Raw genomic sequence first — 16,206 nt, 5'->3', positions numbered from 1 at the left:
AACTATAGTTGAGGTTCACTGTTATTTGCTGCCCTACAAAAATGGGATTCCGCAGACAGATGAGTTCAGGGAAGACTGGGTACAACAAAGCTTGATGGGTTTCCCAGACTGTTTAATATGTTAACCCCACACTGTGAGTCCCCAAGAGGGGAGATACCATGCACGTATTCCTAACGCATTTGATTGTGAGCCCTGATTTCTGAGAGGGCCTGGTAACTTTTTTTTTCTCCCTACACACCCCTGTTCATGTCTCTCTTGAAACACAGCTTAGGAAAGTTCACTAAAGGAATCTAAGTGGTCACATCCAGGTGCCCTCTGTGGATCCCTTTGGAGGGGATGACCGGGGCCGTGGCCTGCTCCAGGGTCATGCACATCAACAATCCAGTGGCTTCTCCACAAAGAGAAAGCCGAGGCTCTGGGTCCTCCAGGGAGTTGGGAGCACCAAGAACAGAGCCATGTGTCCCTCCCCACCAGGCTCTCACAGCGACCTGCTCAGGAAGACCCCTTGTTCCCAGGGCCAGGGTTGGTAGTGTGGACGGTGGGTCCCACAGATGGCACTGGGGAAGGGCTGGCTCACCTGCCCTCCACCCCCACTGACAGGATCACCAGAAAGGACATGTGCACCCAAGTGGCTCCCATATCCGTGGCAATGGATGGCCATGGCCCTTGGATGTGGGGCTGTCTTAGTCTCTTTTGTGCTGCTCTAACAGAAAACCACAGGCTGGGTAACTTACAATGAGCAGAAATATATGAACCTCACCGATCTAGAGGGTGGGAAGTCCAAGATGGACAGATAGCCCCATCTGTGAGGGCTTCTTGCTGCATCATCCCGTGGCGGGAGGCACTACGTGGCAAGAGAGAGAGCAAGAGGCCCACTCTCTCAATAGTGACATGAATGTGTGGAGGAGGGCACAGCCCTCGTGACCCAGTCACTTCCTGTTAGGTCCTCCCAACACTGTTGTGTCGGGAGTTAAATTTCTAACACATGAGCTTTAGGGGACACATTCAACCCCCTGCGGTGGCAAAGGCATTCAGACCATCCCCATGGGAGGCTCTCCCACCACCACTCCTGCTCCAGGGAGCACAGCCTCCGTGGCTTTACTGAGTGCAGAAGCCTCAGGCTTATGGAGGGAGTGACAGGTGGAAAGGTCTGTCCTCTAAGTCAAGAGACCACATTGAGACCTGGAGCAACAGAGGGGCAGTGGCTGAGGCCGCATGGAGAGGGATGTACCTGGGGAAGATTGGGCACTTTCTGGTGGCTTCAAGGCTACCCTTCCACCCTCACAGTCTTCATAGTCCTCATGCCCAAGCCTCTGGACACTTGGGCTGGTGCGTGGTTGCAGTCCCTGGCCTGGTCTGGAGAAGTCTTGCCAGCCTGGTGAGACTTCCGAGCAGATCCGAGCCACAGCAACAACCATCACGATGGTGGCATGGATGGAGGGCCCTGGGCATATGGCAGCGTGGGCTCAGGGAAGCTCGTGACAGCCCTCAGGGGAGGTGCTGTTATTACCTGCTGTTGTGTAGACAGGAAAAGCTCAGAGAGTTCAGGAATGTCCCAAGGTCTCAGCACCTGGAGGTGGCAAGTCAAGAAGTCCATTTGGTTTTGCTCTAAGGTCCACTTTCTTTTTTTTTGTTTTCTTTTTCTTTTTTTTTTTTTTTTGAGATGGAGTCTCACTCTGTCACCCAGACTGAAGAGCAGTGGCGCGATCTCGGTTCACTGCAACCTCAACCTCACAGGTTCAAGTGATTCCCTCACCACAGCCCCCTGAGTAGCTGGCACTACAGGCAGGCGCCCACCACCATGCCCAGCTAATTTTTGTATTTTTAGTAGAGACAGGGTTTCACCATGTTGGTCAGGCTGGTCTCGAACTCCTGACCTCAAGCAATCCACCAGCCTCAGCCTCCCAAAGTGCTGGGATTATAGGTATGAGCCACCCCACCCAGCCCTAAAGTCCACTTTCTTAAGTTTCTGGACGTAACTCGAGAAAAATATGGCCTTCTCCTGTGTCACTGGGACAGTTCTGAGGTCTGGGTTGTGGCGCCCGAGTGGCATTCGCTGTGAGAAGTGGGGGCCCCGTGGACAGTTCTGAGGTCTGGGTGGTGGCACCCGAGTGGCATTCGCCGTGAGAAGTGGGGGCTCCGTGGACAGTTCTGAGGTCTGGGTGGTGGCGCCGGAGTGGCATTCGCTGTGAGAAGTGGGGGCTCCGTGGACAGTTCTGAGGTCTGGGTGGTGGCACCGGAGTGGCATTCGCTGTGAGAAGTGGGGGCTCCGTGGACAGTTCTGAGGTCTGGGTGGTGGCACCCGAGTGGCATTCGCTGTGAGAAGTGGGGGCTCCGTGGACAGTTCTGAGGTCTGGGTCGTGGCACCTGGGTGACGCTTGCTGTGAGAAGTGGGGGCTCCGTAAACTTGTGGCAGCCCAGATGAATCTACCCTCTCTCCAGTCAACTCACACGTGCATTCTGGCCTCTGGCCTGTGCCAGGCACACAGCTGGAAGCTGGGCCTTCCGGACCACAGGGAGCATCCCTGCCCACAGCGGGCTCACAGTCCGAGAGGACACTGGTGTGTGGACTGAGGCAGCGGGAGGAGCTCCTGGCCGAGGTCTTTGTGTTCAGACCAGAAGAGGAAGGAGGGTTCCCTTCCCTGGGGCTGTGGGGGCTGAGGCTCCTGAGGGGGTGTCCACATCTAGACCGTGGGAGCTGCTGGGGGGAATGGGGGCAGATGGAGAAGAGGAGGAGCTTTCTGGAAGGAAGCCCTGTGAATGAGGGGAACCCAGGAAGGAAGGGGCTCAGATGCAGCAGGTCTGGGGGAGAAGAAGGAAGACAGGCGAGGGGGCTGATGGGAGCCATGGAGGTCCCGGGGTAGTGTGCCCCACCTTGGGCATGGAAGACGCCATGGAGACCTCAGAGACACGGCCCTCTTCCCATGAGCCAGGTGGCAGACAGGACACCCACACATGGAGGAACCACTAACAAGTGCCAAGCCCTCCCACGTTTGGGGACAGCCATGTCAGAGACTGGTAATACCACTCATTCACGGTGGCACCAAAGGTCCCTGGGCACCTGGCCCCGAGGCTGGCTCTGCCCAGCACTGTGCAAAATCCCTCCTGTACTGGTCTTCCTGGATGGGCTGCTGGTCGGAGGGAACTTGGCATTTGACTCTGGCTTTGGAGGGTTTGGTTTTCTCTTCCCTAACCAAGATCTCCTCCAACCCATGCCCATCACAAGCCCGTCCTTAGAGGGTTCAGAGTCATATAGTGTGAAACACCCTGTCCTGACTGTGCGACCTTGAGAAGGCCACACGACCTCGCTGGGCCTCAGTTTCCTCATCCGTAAATGGGATAATAATAGAAACTACCCTAAAAGGTTGTTAAGAAAATGAGATGGCTGCAGAGCTTAGTAAAGTGCCACCGCACATACGTGGTTTTTGATAACTCAGTCCCAGGGGCACTGGGGAGCCGTGGGAAGTGTCGGATCAGAAAAGCAGGGCCTGAGAGCCCCTGCCCCGCCTCCCGCATCTGCCGGGCGCTCTGTTGCGAGAGGACAGGTTTGAGGGGTATCACTCAGAATCAGTCCCTTTCCCTGGCACCATCCAGCTGTGGCCCCAAGATAGGAAGTTCGAAGAAACTTTTTCCTGGCATTCATGGCCGCCTCCGAAGGGCCTGCAGCAATGTTCTCTGAATTGCTAAGCAACAGTGTCCCTTCTCTCACATGGAGAAAATGGAAACATTGATTTATCTATTTGTTTTGCAACTAGCACTAGCAGCTTCATTACTCTGTTCCCCTGAGACACCCTCCCACACACTCGAATTGAAAATTAACTCTTTTTACCTAGGAACAACCACAATGGGTTTTTAATTTGGAGAAAGTACAGAAACAATGGTGGGGCTGGGTACCAGAAATCAGGAGGCAAAGCTGACCCGGGGCCCAGGGACCCTAGACAAGAGCACCCTCCCTCCACTGGGCCGTGGACAAGCCCTTTGGAGGTGGGACAGGCCGAGAGTGGGCCTTGCGGCCATTAGGGGCAAGTGTTTACACCGGCCATGTGCGGCCTGGGTTTCTGCTCCTCACCGGAGCCTTTGCAGGTCTGGCAGTAGGAGGCTGCTAGCATCCTCTTGCTGGGAATTTTCTGGAATGGAAGGAGCACTGTTTCTGGAGTTCAAACATCTCAGTTGTAGTTTCTAACTCTGTACTGAGGGGCTTTGAGCTCCTCCTTTAAGCCATGTCTCGGTCCCCTCATCAGTCACCAGAGGGCAGGAATGTGTCTGTGTTCCTTGCATGGCTGTTGTAGGGTTTAAACAAAGCTGCGCAGCCCACAAGGATGGTGTGATGAGTGTCGTGTGCCGGCGAGGCTCTCTCCATCTTCTTCTTATCTCTCTGCTCTTGTTGGCTTTCTGGGGATGCGTTCCCCTGGAGGACAGAAGGCAGCATTTGTTGCTTCTGTAACTTTCACATCACGCGTAGGCCAGCAGCAGGAGGAGCTGGCTCTGATCCCTGAGCTGGAGTCTGTGCTCTAGGAGGCTGTCCCCAGCAACGGCAGGATCCTCTTTAGCTAGGAAACAGCAACGGCCGTAAATGATAGCCCACATGGCAGTTGCTCAGAGAAAGGAGCTCTCTCCTGTCAGTTTGCAGAGAGCTCTCTGTCCTTCCGATAATGCAATGTGTTACTGACCTGATTTCCTAAATCCTCTCCTACCTCCACTCCTAAGGGCCTCAATGCCCCGGCCTTCACCCACCGCCTGCCCTGCATCCTTGGATGTGGCCATGAATGAGTCTTTTGTGATTCTCTCCGGCAGGAAGATCTGCCTGGGCTCTGGATTCACTGGGGTTGGGTTCAGCTGCGAGTGGCAGAAAATCTAAGCCAACAGAGGCTCAGTGGATAAAGGTCCTCTTTTCTCTCTGTAAACAGGCAGTCAAGGGCTACTGTGAGGACTGCACAATTTCCACGGGACCCAGGCTCCTTCTAGCTTGTTGCTCTAACACCCACTCCAGTAGCTTCTGGTCCAGTGTGGCTGCTCTAACTCCAGCCATCATGTCTGCATCCCAGGCACTAGGAAGGAGAGAGGCACAGCCCCTCCCTTTAAGAACACTTCCTGGAACTCACACGTACCACTTTCGCTCACAAACCGTTGGCCAAGCAGAGTCACAAGGCTGGCTGCAGAGGGAGCTGGAAAGTGTCACGCAGCTGCCCAGGCAGCTGTGTACCCAGGAGACTGGGGACTGAGGAACCAGAAGGAAATGGACCCTGGGGACAATAGCAGCCTCTCCATGGGCTCCATGGCTGTAACCCAGACCTTACCTTGGCCCGCCCTCTCTCAGCACAGTATCACCTGTTAGTCTGCCCCTAGCTTCTAGGTGTAAAAAAGCCCTGTTCTCCAAGTGTGGTCACCTTGGCCTGGAGTGCACATGCTCCAGAACCTTCCAGTGGCCATCAGCTAAGAAGGACCAGAAGATGAGGCTGAGGACTGGGCACATCCCAGTGGTGAGACAGGGCCCTGTCTTTATCATCAGGGAGCAGGGGGCATTAGTAGGAGGCCTAAAGAGGATCCCTTCTCCAACCTGCCGATCATCCTGGGGAAGAGAAGACTCAGTTCCACATTGCATGGGGGTGTGTGGAAGGAGGGAGGAGCCAAGCAGAGGCCCAGGTGTGTGGAAGGGGTGCAGAGACTGAACCAGGCCAGTCCTGGGAAGCCGAGAAGATTGGCCCCCGACACGATGGGAAGTAAGGGAGCCTGAGGATGCCAGACACACTGTGCGCTGCGGGTGCTCTGAACTCTAGGGAGTGGGGCTGGGGCCAGCAGGTGGGGGCTGCAGGATTTTAGCTCAATGAAAGGAAGGTGTGACTAACTGCTGGGGCTGTCCTCTGGTGGACCAAGCTGCATCAGGAGAAAGGAAGCGCCCCGCCGCTGGACGTGAGCAGGCAGAGGCTGGCCCTGCATGGAAAGAGGGGTGGGGTAGGACCCAGCAGTCTTCCCCTTTGTGGAACCTGCTCTGAGCATTTCTGCCAGGACAAAAGCCACATCCTAGAGCTTATCCCTGACACTCCCCGCCGCCTCTGGGGGTCAGTGACCAGACTCTGAGGGCCGTCTGGAGGCTCTGTCCCATCCCAAGTCCACTCTGATCCACAAGGTCTGCCCCGGTGCCCAGACCTGCACAGGGGCACAGGAAGACACAGGGAGTTCAACTGCACACGCTGAGTGGGTGTCCCGCCACTTAGAGGCGCCGTCTCCCGGGAGGTAGACCCAGATCACTGTCCTCGCCCTAGGGACCAACAGTCTGAGGGTGGCCACGTGGGAGTGGCATCAGATCTGGGCACTGGGAAGCTCCCTGGGCCCCTGAGCTCTGATGGGTGCTCTAGCATCCCCGAAGATGAGCCAGGATGGAGACTGGAGCGTCCACGGCATTCTGCTTGGGGAGGGGGTGTCAAGAACATTCTGATAAACCCTTAGGGTGGGGACTCCAGGTGCCTGCTAGAGGAATCATATAACCCTTTCTTTCTTTGTGCCACACTTCTGTATTGTTAAGGAAAAGCGTTATTCATTATGCTTGTTAAAGATGATAAGGCAGACATTATTTCAGGGGTGCCATGGCTGTAGGTTCAGGGACCACCACAATGGGGTCGTACAGTAGGGGAGAGCGATCAGGCTGAACTCTGACTCCAGCAAGGATAAGTGAGGATTTATCACAAAGGAGTAGGGGGCGTCAGGGGACAGAAGCTGACTGAGAGGATGGCCAAGTGTCAGGGGCTTCTGGCTGAACTGACTCACTTGGATTAGGCCTACAGGCAGGCCAGGGGGAGACGATGTGGAGGGTGGTCAGATACCAAGGTGGGGGTTTCTGCTAAGTTGACGGCAGGATTGTTGCTTAAAATCCCACGACAGAGAGAGAAGCCCGAGTTTGGGCCGAGTCCAGCAGAGGACTCAGCAGAACCTAACTAAAGTTTTAGTCGAAGGAAGGAGTCTTTGTCAGAATTAAGTACCCGCTCTGGGGTAGACACCACTGGTCGCTGGGTGTGCAGCAGAGAACAGAAGAACAGGGATTCTACCCGCATGGGGTTTATATTTCATGTCAGTAGATAAATAACTGGAGAGAGGTGCGCAGCCCCGCATCTGAAACCCCTAAAGTCAGATATACCTAGACCAGAGGTCCTCACCTGGGGCAATCTGGCAGTGTTTGGAGATGCTGTTGGTTGTCACAGCTGAGGCTGTGACTGGCGTCGAGGCTTAAACTCAAGTGTGGACCCCCACTGCTGCTGGGCCCTGAGACGCAGCTGCAGGTAGGGGCTGTCCACACTGGAGCACACCTGGGGGCCCGAGGCTGCTATTGGCTGCTACTGGCATCTGGTGGGTGGAGGCTGGGGACACTGTAAACATCCTGCAGTGCCCCGACAGCCCCCACGGCAGAGTTATCCATCTCACAATGCCAGTACTCATGCCGAGGCTTAGAAATGTGGCTTAAGCCTTCAGACTTTGCATTTTAGAAACAGAATATGGCATATAGACCATATATTATGTAATGTCCCCGGCGGGGTGTACAGTAGCACCCCATAATCAGATGCATTAATATTTCTGCAGCAAAATGTATGAATATTCACACGAAGAGGGATGAACTGAGACTATAAATAGCCTCACATCAGTTCAGGTCACGTTTTGCCACCAAATGAGTTATGAACAAGCTTTTGGCTTTTAGAGTTTTATGGATTTTGGAATTGGATTGTGGGCCTGTAATATAATTTAAGATAGTGATAAATGCAGTAACGACAGCCAGGCAGAGTAAAGGAAGGGGTACGGGAGGGTTGGGGATAGAGTAGCCAAGAAGGGGCCTCTGCAGAGGGGCACCTGGCAGAGCCCTGAGAGCAGTGGGATGGGCTACGAGCGTATCTAGGGAATGGCAACCCCAACAGAGGGAAGAGTATGTGCAAAGGCCCTGGGGTGGATGTAAGCTTGGAGTCTCTTAAAAATAGCCAGGAGGCCAGCCCGCCTCCAGTGGGTTCCTACGGGAGTGACGAGGCTATAGAGGTGACCAGAGCAGATGAGTCCAGCCTGCAGGCATTGTAAGGACTTGGGGTTTCACCGTGAGTGTGGAGGGGAGCCAGTGGAAGAATGTGAACGTGGGATCACGCTGGCTACTGGTGCACAGGGTAAGAGTGGGAGGCCGCCGGAGGACAATGGGCCATGGGACGACAAGAATAGGTGCCTCAGGGGCAGAAGGGGAATGGCCAGGATGCGGGGTGCCCAGTTCATACGTCCTAGAATGGGGCTCCCCTGTGGGCAGGCAAGTCAGAGACATGGCTCATCCGTCCCTCATCTGCCTCCAGCTTTCCTGCTGCGGGGCCTTGGTAGAGTCTGCCCCCACCTCCCCTGCCTCCCACCTCCCTTCTCGATGCAGCTTTCCTTATGTAAACCTGTCTGGTTCCCAGCTGAGCCTTCCTCTCTATGTCTCCCAGGACCCTGGGTCCAGCTCCTCAGACGCACTCACAGGGCAGGGACAAGTTCGTGGTGGAAATCCCCAAGATTGTGGGAAAGGGCTGGGGCAGCCAGGGCAGTTCCCAGACAGACAAGGTGGTGAGAACAGGTTGGAATGAAAACTGGAGGAGCCTGGAGGAGGAGGAAGGCGCCCACTCCCAGCCAGGCACCTGGCTACGTCCATCCCTCGGGCCCCCGGGTGCCCTCCAGTGTGGGCGGCCCCTCCCTGCAGCTGCATCTCAGGGCCCAGCAGTGGGGATCCACACTTGAGTTTAAGCCTCAAGAACTGGCTGTGGACACGCTCTAAAGACAAAAGTCCACAAATTAGGGAAATGTCCTTGTCTCGGATGTCGGAGTCCTCTCCCTTATCGCAGAAGGTGCCTTATCTGCACTCCCCAGAGGCCCAAGATAAAGCCCATGCTGCAAGCCAAGGGCGCTCTTCAGCCTCCAGCCTGGAGTTCTAAACCCTGGAGCCGCACCGAACCTCCTGCAGCTTCCAAACAATACTGACACCTTGGCGTGACTTGGGCGCCCAGGCCAGGCTGTGAAGCCCTACTCCAGGGCCCAGGCCTAACTGGCACCACCCCGTCCCCGTGGTGGTCCCTCCTATCCCAGTACTCCTCTGCCCTCAGCTCACCAGCTGGGCAACAATACCTGGAAAGGGTAGAAGCATACCCCTACCTGGGCACACCAGCGACACTGTCTCCTCCTAGTCCCACTGGGTACTCACCACGTCAGGGATCGGGGTGGGGGACCGTGGACAGCCCTGAGATGTGACCAGGAAGACAGGAGGGGCTCAGAGGGGTCCCATGCTGTACAGGGGTCACGTGGCTCACATGGTGGCTGTGGGGGAAGTGAGGTGTCCCTCACTGTGGGGTGAGCAGAGAAGCATAACAGCAGTGTGGATGGGGGCATCCCCACCTTGTGGCTAGGGGAGGGGTTTGCCACCCAGGAGGGGTTGGTCGACTCAAAGTAGCCCGGATACACCAGGGCAGGGGTCTGTGATGTCCCCAACCACCCCGCCCCCGTGACCACCTGCACTCACCACCAGCTCTCCCAGGAGGGGAGGGGTTTAAATGCCTAGACTTGTTCCTATTCCCCAGCCACTCTGTCTGTCTGCATGCATTCCCTCCCCCACCCCCATCCCAGACCAGGTGAGAGGGGAGAGGCGTCTGTGGCAGGAGGTAGGGGGCTCACCCAGCCGCCACGAAGAATTCATAGCCTGTTGGAGTTAAGCCCATCCACCCACGCAGCCTGGCTCCTGCAGACAGCCCTGCTGTGCCTGGCAGAGCCCCGGCCAGACAGATACCGCCACCCTAAACCCCCGCCCTTTCCCCACTTCTGGAAAGGGTGAATCTTTCCTTCCTAAAGGGCTCTGCTCACAGATCCATCTAAATCCAATTACCGGGAGTGCGGGGCCTGCGTCTGCGGTGAGTAGGCAGCACGCCCTCCACTCTAACTGCCCGTGATTTCTGAGCTGAATATCTTTCAGAGTTATTTAAGAGGTTCTTCCCTTTTTTCCCATTTTGATGATATGTTTCTAAATTATACATTAAACTTATCAGGGTGAGTAATACCTCGCAGCTTCCCCGTGTCAGGCCTAATGTTACTTACTCGTCTGCCGCCTCGTGTTTACATGGTTGAGGGGGATATGCTCCTTTCACATCCATTTATCTTCATCTGAAGTGTTTAGAGATGAGAACCTCATATGGGCTGCAGACACCTGGGCTCCCCCGAGCACCCAGCTTCTGCAGGAACCTCTCCTCCTGCACCCAGGGTCTGCAGTGTCATGTCTCAGACTGGCAGGAACCTGGAAGCACCCCTTCCCCATGGGAGGGTCATGGGGAACAGAGAAGGCCCCAGAGAGAGCAGACCTGAGAGGTCAGGCTCAGAGATGACAATGGCTTTTCCTGGAAGGAAACGTAAAGCACTGGGTACCTCCCCAGAACCCTCCTCCCTCGGCCCAGATGGCAGCTGTAGCTTCTGGGAGAACAGGTTCTTGATCCTCTATCGGTGCCTGGCCCTGGCCGTTCATTCCTTGTTCAAGTGAGAGTGGCAGCCTCCACCATGCAGGTGGGCACTGGGCTGGCCTGACAGTGGCCCTGGGTGCTGTTCTGGGTCACTGGGGCTATGGGACTAGACTCCAGGGCTGGGATCCCACAGAAAGTCACAGGCCCTGCCCATTGACAAGGTCTCTCTCTGCCTCTCAGCCAGGAAAATCTCTACCCCAGGACAAGCACCTGTGGCCAGACAACCCCCACCCCAGTTCTCACTGCCATCTGACACCCACACTGGTGTGGCCTCGCTGGGCACCCCGGGTCTGCCAGGTCTGGTGAGAGGTGGCTGTACAGTCTGGAGCCCTTTGCTCTGCCACACACAGTCAGGATAGTCCCGGGGGGCGGGCTCCAGGGGCCCAGGAGGCCCTGGGCTTCATAATCACACTACACTAACGCCTCTGCAAGCATTGTTTTATCTAAACCCTCACCATTGCCAACGCCAAGATCATTTTATCTAAACCCTCACCATTGCCAACACCAAGATCATTTTATCTAAACCCTCACCAGTGCCATCACCAAGATCATTTTAACTAAACCCTCACCATTGCCATCACCAAGATCATTTTATCTAAACCTTCACCAGTGCCATCACCAAGATCATTTTATCTAAACCCTCACTATTGCCATCACCACCTCCATTTGACAGCTAAGGACACTGAAGAGCTTGGTATGCATAAGGCCACGAAGTGGAGCCCAGGTCTTGCAGACTGCAGACCTTGGACTCTCGGGTCCCATGCAGTACGGCCACCCCAGCTCCTGGCCAGGGCGATCTGAGCAGCTCCAGCCACAGTTGCCCATGTGGTTCCCTCCCCTGCAGGGCAACCCCAGGGCCACCACCGGGCTCCTGGCAGCATGGCCAGAGGGACCTCTGCTCTCTGCCAGTGGGTGCCTGCCCCTGGCGCAGGACCAACAGCTCTAGGCAGGAGATTCACCCACAGGGAAGTGACGGGGCAATTTATCATATCAATAAACTTGCTTAAAGCACACTCTGTCTTCTGTAATGAAATGGGGATGCGATCCCACCATGTTATTGGGCACCAGGGCAACCCCGCATCAGGTGCTTATTATTTTCTGCCACGACCAGGGAAGACTGATCGTGCTTGGATAAGTGCAGCTTAAAATTGAAAACCAAGCAATTTACCTTCAATCGCTTCTCAGAATTTTGTACAGCCAGAGACAGTTAAGGAGAAACAGACTCCCTTTCCATTTTAACCGCTTCCATTAGCATTTGTTTCCTCCGTGAGATGAGGGCTTGGCTGGGGAGGGAATTGTAGTGCCGTCATATTTCCCCCTTCTGGAGAAAGAGACTTGCCCCAGGCTCCTCTTTCCTGAGGGCCAACAGGGTCAGGATGTTGTGGTCCCTCCCCTTCCTCCTGGCAGAGCCAGGCCTTCCCTGGGCACTGGACTGGGCATTGTGCCTGTCCTCAGGTCTACCAACGAGAGGGTGCCCCAGTAGGGGTGGGTGGTGCCCACTTCCTGGGGGCTCTACACACCCTGGCCACCGTGGCAGGGTTCCCCACATGTCCCCTGCATTTGTTCAGGCGTTGAGGAGCAGATGTCCTCAAGTCAATTTTCCTATGATATTTTCGTGTCATTTCCAAATGAAGGAGCAGAGCTTGACTGTGGGATGCTTGGGGATCCAGGGGAGGCAAATCCTCTTGGTGAGAGCAGTCGGCACTTGTGGCTTGATGGCTTGACACATGGTGTCCGTCACTCTGTGCAGGTCTGCAGTTCTGGCCAGCAGTGGTTGTCTCCGCTGGCTCGAGATAGCCTTCCCTCGACCTCTGTCGCTCAGCATCTGTGGGGTAAATCCTGCAAGATTTGCTCCACATTCTAGGAAAGAAATTCTCTGCTCTAGTGATGCTGACAGGGAGACTGGACGAGGCCTCTGGATGGACCCCTGAAGCCCTTGCCCCGGTGTTCCCCTTATTCCAGGAATAATAACAGGAGGGTTTGCTCAGATGCAAATCATCCTCCGCTTGTAAATTTCACAGCTACCTCCGGGGCCCTCCATCAACGCCGCCAAGATAAACTGTTGTGATAGCCTCAAAGCCCGGCTGCCCTTCTGGCTGTGTGGCTTCAGCCCTGGCCTCCTCTTGTTTGATCAGCCTCCCTCTTGCTGGCTGCACAAGGTGGGGTTGTGTGCAGATGGGATTTTAAAGCCCTTTGCACACCCTGGCTTAATAAGATCACATGGAGCTTGCTCCTGAAAGAAGAACTTGAGGGCCACACCCTGAGTTTGGATCCTTTTCCTGGAAGTCTCTGCCCTGAACTTCAACATTGCCTATTTGCCCGTACAGGCTGTCCCAGGACTTGCATCTCCCTGAGGCAGGGGTGAGGGGATCTATAGGACATAAGCCCCCAATACTGCCCTCACAACTAAGGCAGCTCTAGGAGGATTCATGCACAGCTCCGAGTCATCAAGGCCCTGCTGCGGCTATGAGTCCCTGGCCAGGGCTGATTCTCAGCCTCTTACGTGGAAGCAGTGAGATAAAGGGAAGGAAAATTTCAGACAGAAAGAGCAGCACATTCCACAGGGTCAGAGCAGGTGTGGGCCCTGGTTGGGGCAATTTGGATGAGTACTGGGACCCCGCACTCATCTACCCACCGCGATATAACCAGGCCCAGCTGGCTCTTCAGGATGAAGGGCCAGGAACCCTGCACTGGCCCCTTGGGCTGGCATCTCTGATTTGAGACAGTCTGGCGTTGCTGCCTGCACCTTGGAGGGTGGTTCATGAGGGCTACAGCTGGAGATGCCCCCACCCACTAGCATACTTGGAGTGGGCAGTTGGCTGACAGCCAGCCAGCATTCCAACTCCCTCCCCCCCACCAGACAGTGTTAATTTTGGAGAGAACCTTAGAGGTGTCCCAAAGCACAGCCCTGGTCACTTTATGGTCCTGCTTTCAAAAGGACTGGCACCTTTGCCCACCCCCAGAGAGACTGGGCAGTGGGTGTCAGACTCTGGCAGCATCAGGGAAGGGCCCCGAGAGAGAGGGGTTTTCACAGAGCTGACGGCAGGGCTTTTCCGGGAGGCTGTCAGAGAATCAGGGTCACCAGACAAAACCTCTCTAAATTATTTTTAAGTGTATTTTCACTTTCGCATTTGCTCTTGTTTTTATCGTCATATATACTGTACCTACAGAAAAGTGCACGAAACAGATAGGACTGGTGATTCCATGGCTATCAAGCATGTGACCACAACCCAGGACCAGAAACTGATACTGGGTTCTCTGAGGTTTGCCATTTCCCCCATAATGAGAAGAGTAACCTGGGACTAGACCCTCACTCCGAAACTGAAGTATTTCTGTGCAGTTCCCGGGCCCTGCAGCAAACCCTATCCCACCATTGATTCTTGTTCCTTCCTGGTCTCTGAGAAAGGACCAATCCAAAGATGACAGGATTCAAAAGAGATTAATTTGTTATTTTAGACCTTGAGAAAGTGCAGTTGCACAAAATCGGAGTCCCTGGGTCGGAACGAAGTTCAGATCAATTAAAACAATTTACTTTGCTGCTAATGATTTCAGACCACTGTAATTTATTGGTAAGTAAATGACTTCAAAAGCGCATTCCTTTGTGGCTGCACAGAGGGAATTTTAACAAGTTCTTGGATAAATTAAGTCTGGAATTTGTTAACAGACCGTTATTGTAAAACGTTTAAACTAGGCCTTTGCACACTGCTCCAAGGCCTCAAAGTTTCCAGGAATAATTAAAACTTCTAATCAGTTCTTCATTGTTTAAGCAAACCAAATGGCAAGGAAGGGCTCATGATAACAAGTGAGAAACCCTCCCGTCTGAGGGGTCAGTGGCCACTAGAATCCCTCCTGTGACTCCTGTTCTCAGGGTGAAATCCAAGTTACCACTCTAGCCAGAATGTGCCCTGCACTGTTTGGTTCCCACCTGCCCTGGGGGGTCTCACTTTGGATCTCTCTGCCCATGGTCCACCATGCTCAGGCCACGCTGGCTCCTTTCCTTCCTACAAACAAGCCAAGCTCACAGCTTTTCCCTGGTAGCTCCTTCTGCCTGCCGCACCTCCCTCGACTTGTGTGGCTGCCTGGTTTTCACAGTTTGTTTGTTTGTTTGTTTGTTTGTTTGTTTGTTTGTTATTTTGAGATGGAGTTTCCTTCTTGTCACCCAGGCTAGAGTGCAATGGCGTGATCTCAGCTCACTACAACCTCTGCCTCGTGGGTTCAAGTGATTCTCCTGCCTCAGCCTCCTAAGTAGCTGGGATTACAGGTGCACGCCTCCACACCTGGCTAATTTTTATATTTTTAGTACAGATGGAGTTTTGTCATGTTGGCCAGGCTGGTCTCGAACTCCTGACCTCAGGTGATCTGCCCACCTCAACCTCCCAAAGTGCTGGGATTACAGGCGTGAGCCACCATGCCAAGCCAATTTTCACAGTTTAGAGCTCAGCTCAGTGGCCCTCCTTGAAGGCCTCTTCCCCAACCACGCCCATCACTGTCTTTGCCATCACTGTCCTTCCCCTTTGTGCTAGCTCACCACACTGGCAGCAGACAGTATCTTCATCTGGTCACATCTCTCTCGCCAGTGCACCTCCCCTGTGGCACATGCAGTAGGCCGGGGGTCTGTTGGATCCCAGCACCTTGCAGTAGCATTGCCTGCTTCCTAACAGGTAACAGGACAGATATTCATGGAGTGATTGAATTGGTGACGATTCCAGGCATGAGACATGGGTAGAATCCTATTGGAATAGGCCAGCACCCTCTGGGGGTCCCCTGATGACCAGGGCAGGGACTCTTAGGGACACAGGGCCATGGGAAAGACCTGCTGTCCTGCGAGCTGCCTACCAGTGCAGAAGGAGTGGGGAGTGTCCAGGCGTTGCTGCATGGGTTGCCTCTGGGAGGCTTTGGGTCAGGTCGGAAGCTTGTTTGCGCCCTGAACGTAGGACACACAGTGTCCTCACTGGAGCCAACCAGCATCTCCTGCATCCTCTACCTTAGAAAACGAGGATTCTCCGGGAGGTCCTCCCCACCCTCACACACCTCAGCCTCTATAACAGTAACAACAGTAATAGCTACAGCCATTTGTTAAACCTAAGGGCAGGATCAGGCATCATGACCTCATGAAATGCAATATTGCATTAAACTTCAGCAGGGCTGAGAGGCAGAACTGCTGTTCCGAGGAGCAAACTGATGCTTAGAGGCTTATTAAGGAATGTGTCCAAGTCCCACAGCATCTAGATGATGGGATCGGGCTTCAGGTGCCTACATCCCAAAAGCCATTATTCCATCCTGCCATCTCAGCCTTTTAAAGCTTCTTCATGCCACTCCACTCTGGGGTGTTGAGTTCTCATCCAGGCCTGAAAACAGCCAGAGATGGCTCAGCAAAGTTCCGGGCTTTGCCAGTCAAGACATTCCCGGGGGAGAAACAGCATATCTTGCACAGTGGATCACCTGGGGCAGGTCCTTAATATTTATTGAAGAGTGTGTGCCAGGCATGATTCTAAGTCCTGGGGATTTGGAGTCCTGGAGTTCCTCCTCTCAGAGAGCTGGTGACCCAGTGGGAAGAAGTAGATGATGAGTGAATAAACCAGAAATTGCTGTCTAGATGCATTTCTAGATACGCATAAGGCCTGTGGGCTTTCCTGATCAAGGGTCAAGAAAGGACTCTGGCCAGGTGAGGTGGCTCATGCCTGTAATCCTAGCACTTTTTTTTTTTTTTTTT

At 54.4% G+C, this 16,206-nt stretch overlaps 1 protein-coding gene across 1 annotated transcript in view; it reads left to right on the top strand.

Moving 5' to 3' along the window:
* Positions 1-16,206, top strand: part of CAMTA1 (calmodulin binding transcription activator 1) — a 938,433-nt gene that overhangs the window by 750,532 nt on the left and 171,695 nt on the right. The window lies entirely within an intron of this gene.

The sequence above is a fragment of the Colobus angolensis genome, unplaced genomic scaffold (genome assembly GCF_000951035.1).
Source record: "Colobus angolensis palliatus isolate OR3802 unplaced genomic scaffold, Cang.pa_1.0 Scaffold170, whole genome shotgun sequence".
NCBI lineage: Eukaryota > Metazoa > Chordata > Mammalia > Primates > Cercopithecidae > Colobus > Colobus angolensis.
This window is presented reverse-complemented; position numbering and strand designations above follow the sequence as displayed.